The sequence below is a fragment of the Scophthalmus maximus genome, chromosome 8, assembly GCF_022379125.1.
Source record: "Scophthalmus maximus strain ysfricsl-2021 chromosome 8, ASM2237912v1, whole genome shotgun sequence".
NCBI classification, from domain to species: Eukaryota; Metazoa; Chordata; class Actinopteri; order Pleuronectiformes; family Scophthalmidae; genus Scophthalmus; species Scophthalmus maximus.
In genome coordinates this window covers 10,637,501-10,643,198 of record NC_061522.1, presented here as the reverse complement: position 1 = coordinate 10,643,198, position 5,698 = coordinate 10,637,501, and positions in this window count along the sequence as shown.

The window sequence follows — 5,698 nt, the reverse complement described above, 5'->3', positions numbered from 1 at the left end:
TGGCATCTGAGGTTTGTAGTTGACCCGGTACAATCAATGCACTCGATAGAAATGCAGTGTGTCAATGTCGCAGCGTTTCTCTGCGACGTAAAAACCACACAAGGAATGGTTCTCTGAGCCTCACAGCGGTGGTTTGGAGCGCTGAATTTCAACATTTTTGACATTTTCTGATTGTGGCCGGTATTGTTTTACCTCAGCATGGGTGTCACACAGCTAACGCCCAAAGTCAATGCTGAAAGTGAAAGTGTGGCAAAGACTGTTCTCAGTAACAAGCTGCTGCCATGTGTCTTCCCTTCTGTCTAATTGAATTCCCTGTATCACAGGATTACTAGTCGTCTAAGCTTAATCTTATACTTTTTGTTAATCCTTAACGTGATTGCCTGTGGTTGTCTAATGTGACAGAATAACAAGTGCCATAAAAACTCAGTTAAATCCTTTGACATCCACTGCTGTGCTGTGCAGACATGGTCATTGTAGACAGTCAGATAAGTAAGTGAGTGTGTGTGTGTGTGTGTGTGTGTGTGTGTGTGTGTGTGCGTGTGTGCGTGCATGTGTGCGTGTGTGTGTGTGCGTGTGTGTGTGTGTGTGCGTGTGCGTGCGTGTGTGTGTGTGTGTGTGTGTGGGTGGGGGGTGGGGTTGTATTCTTGTCTTGCAAGAATAGTCCCTGATTATGTCTTGATTGTGTCAAAGAAAGTGTCTTTTCTAACATGTGATTGAGTTCTCACCTCTGTCTTTTCCTCCTGCCCTACTCCTCTCTCTTACTTTACTTTTTCGTGTCGACTGGCCGCAAATTGAGTCGGAAAACGAGTCCCTGCATCCCAAGTTTAAGCCAAAAAGTTGTCTATTTTAGCTTTGGCTACATAGAAAGTGGCACAGTGAAAATTCACATGTCTGCACAAATCATTTGGTGAGAGCAGCTGAGCGACGTGTTGACTACTTACGGGGCCCGCTGGTGAGCTATGACTTCACTTTGCCATCTTAAATGCTGGTGTGGATGAGCCGTGAGACTACAGCCGTAAGAGCCTTAGTCTAATTTAGTTCAATGAAATAAAAGGCTCGACCACTTCTGACCAAAGCGCCTTGATCGGTAACAAATCCCACTTGGCCAGTGGCACAGTTTGATTTTCAGAGAGACTTAAAGCTTAGGCTCCAGATATGAATCAGATCGAGACTGGATTGCCCGATGAGTAAAGTACCACAGCTCGCAGCAAAGCAAAGACAAGAGGTTTTCAGCTTTGCTTGGCCTTCATTTCCTCTCTGAGCAGAAAAACGGCTTTTCACTTCACGCAGGTGAAATGCGGTTGACCTTCACCCTGCTTTTCTGATATGATTCTCATGGCTTGATAGGGTTCATCAGATCACACAAACTTGCGAGACAAATACAAAATCCACATAATGTCTCCTTTTTTTGACAGTACCAATCCCTCTCAATCTCTACTTCCCCCAGCAGTCCTCAATCTATCTTTTCCTCTTTACCTCTGACCTTTTCAATTTTCACTACCTCCATACCAATCTGCTCTTCCATCTTGTCGTCTACACTTTCTCTCAATCCTGCCATACTACTGACCTTTCAGTTTCATTCTTCCTCCATTTCTCTACCTCTTCCCTCCTCCTGGTCCGGGCTGTAATTCAGCTTGTTTCAGGGCCAGTTAGGCAGCCAGTGGAGTTAATCTGTCTTTTCAGGCCATAAATCACTGCTTGGCATCTCTCTCTCTCTCTCTCTCTCTCTCTCTCTCTCTCTCTCTCTCTCTCTCTCTCTCTCTCTCTCTCGTTCCCTCTTTTCTCTCTCCTTTCCTTTCTTGCGCTCACCTGCTGGATGGACACAGAGCATACGTTGAGGCGATTGAGGCCGACAGTCAATGCTGGTGTTCTTTGCATGCAGGTTTGTGTGCGCATTTGTGTGAGCTTGTGTGTGGTTATCACTGCTTTAACCCCCAACAGATAGCCAGTGAAACTGCTTACTAGTGCCACAGCCAATGAGAAAAGATTGTTGACATGTCAAGACCAATCAGAAGTGATGCTCCTCTCTGCGGTGCATTTTGGGTCCGTGTGCGCGCGTGTGTGTGTGTGTGTGTGTGTGTGTGTCTTAGACTTTTCACAACCACAACAACTGCACACACTCAGACTCATGATAGATGGGATCTACGGCTGAAAATTAATAAGATGAGAAAATTCTTTGAACTTTCAGTGGATAAATTAAATCTGACCCTGTATGTGTGTGTGTGTGTGTGTGTGTGTGTGTGTGTGTGTGTGTGTGTGTGTGTGTGTGTGTGTGTGTGCGTGTGTGCGTGTGTGTGTGTGTGTGCGTGTGCGTGTGTGTGTGTGTGTGTGTGTGTATGTGTTTCCATGCTGACATATCTACGACCAGGCAGGTGCATGGGAAACTGTTGGCCCCTACAACAGACAAAACCACATCAGGAACTGGAGTGGTGGAATTGACGGGGGGAGAAATACAGAAGAAAGAAGGGGAAGGAGAGAAAACAGCTTAGCGTAGCAGGAGGGAGGAGAGAGTGAGAGGGCGAAACGCGGGAGGAGAGTAAAGTTGAATAGCGGTAGGGGCAGGAGTGGGGGAGTGGATGAATGAACGTGTTGTGGATCTATTGTGCCCAGCGTCTGAATGGAGTGTTAGTAAGCTAAGTAGTAACTGGTGATTTACAGCTCCGAGGCTATATCAGCTGAAGTGGGCAAACAATACCCTTTCATAAGCAACATTCAGCAGCGAGAGGGGAACCATGTAGGACTGTGCTGTTCTGGATCGAAAGTGAAGTGAAGTGCTTTGGAAAGTCTGTGTTTGTGTGCAAAGATGGCACTTCAGCACAGAGGAGGAAGGAGGGTGGAGGAAAAGAGAAAGGAAAGGAGATGGTAGGGGGCATAGACAACAAGAAAGACAGGAGGAAAGGGGAAACAAGTGGGGAAATGTAATTTGTGTCAGTCAGGTGTGTGTGTGTGTGTGTGTGTGTGTGTGTGTGTGTGCGTGTGTGTGTGTGTGTGTCAGTTCGTGCATGCGTGTGTGTGTGTGTTGGCCGGGGTGGGGATGGGGGTGGCCGGGGTGTTATTGTAAATAATCTCCAGGCTCTCTCTGCTGGTTGCAGGTTTTCAGGGGTCGTGCAGAGATTAGTTTCTGAGCTCTGAGCTACAGTTGAGCACCTTAAAGCGATTCTCCAACTCTCGGAAAAAAAATGAAAAAATAAACACATGGTAACCCAGCTATCGCTACTGCTTTGATAACGTGAAGCTGCATAAGTATGGGTTTAAGTATGTCTTCAAACAGTTCTGCTGTCGACCTCTCACTTCCTCTCTCAGCCTGTCCCCCGCTCTCAGTGAGAAACGTTGAGACGCTTGTCATCATGAGCAGAGTCACCAAACAGTGGGACCCCCGAGCTCAGACCCATCCATGGCATTAGAACAACAAGCCGTGTGACGAATGGGAGAAAATGGTGGCGTCGCACTGTGTAAGTGTGTGTGTGTGTGTGTGTGTGTGTGTGTGTGTGTGTGTGTGTGTGTGTGTGTGTGTGTTTCTGCTGCGACATGTTTGCGAACCTGATTTGTTGAGAAAAAAAGGGACATTCAGTCAACCATTCTCACTCTATTGCACTGCAGAATTCTGATAAGGAACACACACACAGACACACACACACAATCATTCACTTAATCAGCAACCACTTTCCATGCTGCAGTGGCCATTCGGCTATGCATATAGATTGCAAGGAAGATAGTCTGCAAGGTATAGGTTCTGTGAAAGTGTCAGAGGAGAGGGACACTGACAAAGACACACACTCTGAAAAGCAACACACACACACACACACACACACACACACACACACACACACACACACAAGTGCTCCATGAGCAACAGTTGGCTCATAGCTTTGCCTTCCCAAACCCACGAGACCTCCCTCCAGAGACCCAAGAGACCTCAGCCTCCCTCCTAATGCTCCTCCATCCCTTTCCAATTCATCCTCTCCTCTGTACCGTTCCTCCCCCTCCTCTGCCCTCCCCGCCCCAGAGAGTTCTAGCTTCTGACAGAACAGTTAATCATACACTCTCTGCAGGTCCCATCCTGTGTGCGCGCGCATGTGCACGTGTGTGTGTGTGCGTGCATGTGTATGCGTGTCTGTGTGTGCATGCGTGTGTCCAGATGTACACCTTCATTTTCAGCAAGACAGAGGATCTATCTTCCCCATTTTTCACTTTTTTTCCCCCCACTCTTTTGCCTGCCCCTCATCTCTCATATCTTACCCATGTGAGTATTAAAAACACAGAGTTCAGAAAAGAAAAACCTGTTTTTAATATAAAAAGCCCCCATGCATGGTTGGTGTCATTTGTTATATAACTTTTTTTCGGTTGTAGGTATAACCTTGGTACGTGCCTTTGACGTCTGATTTCCTACTTAGACAATACATTTTCATGGAGTTTAGCACAAATATATAAATATACTTAATCTAGATATTCAATATTGAAATTGCAGTTGCAATTGTCAAAATCAACTGAGCAGTGTTTCTTGATTTTTAGTCCCTTTGGGTTTGGCCAGATCCTACACTTCCCAAAATGCAACTTGTTGACACAATTTCTTTTGATTGATGCTTTTATTGATGCTACCTAAACACTCACATCTTTCAATATCCTGCCGATGCTTTGCAACGCAGGTTTTTATGATATGAATTTATAGTCTCCAAGGCCACGCTGAGATAAGCTTCAGAGATCATTATACAGCTGTTTTGCACTGACTGAATCGTGCTCCCCATGATATGTAAAGAGATCCAAATCAGAAAAATCTGAGGAGAGCACATCTTTAATCAGGAGTACAATGTATTTTGAGGCCGGCGTTGATGATAGAGCTGATCATTTTGCGTCCGCTTTTTGTGGATTTCTGCTTCTATGATTGTAGTGATCCATAAAGAAAACCTGTTTAAAGCTGAAGCCTGTAACTTTCCACACATTGCCACCTTTGCCTGTGTTGAGAGGTCCTCAGCACAGTCGACCAAGTTGCGAGGAAGCCTGCAGTTTATTTGAATCAGACATTACAAGACTTGGAAAATATCTCAGCTAGTGAAGTGTGAACGCATCGGGCTAATGCTTGATTTTGATGCATGAAACTACAAATGTGGTGAGAAATGTGTCGCTTCCAATATGCTGGCTCAGTTTTAAGTGGATTTCATTGGCACTGTCAGCCGGGACATGCAGAAGCAACATGACAAGTCAGGACTATTCAATCAACTCAGTACACAGACTACAACCATGGTTAATGTGCAGTTATATACTCCCAACAGACCTTATTATATTTTAAAATGCATTATAGAATATAAACATTATTTTTGATGAACTTCAGACAACAGTGGCCTGTTCCACATTTATGCTCAGCTGCAACAAACAATTCAAGAAAGTGAAACAAAGATGGAAACACGCCCAATTTCGTGCAAAGTGGAAAGTAAAATGATCAAAATAGTTTGGTTTAAGCAAACAAAAAGTATAAGTTCCAGGCCCCCTTTGCAGGTCCCTGCTCGAAAATGACATGCCAAAAATGAAAAGAGTATATCTCTGCAATTACAAGGTCTATATGAACAATCTTGGTATTTATATAAAGGTAACACTTGTGAGTAATCAAGTTTAGATGTTATTGGGTCAGAGTAAATGAAGATGGAACACACTATAAATTAAAGATTTCATGTCCGCCTGAGTGAATATCTCCTATGTAAAA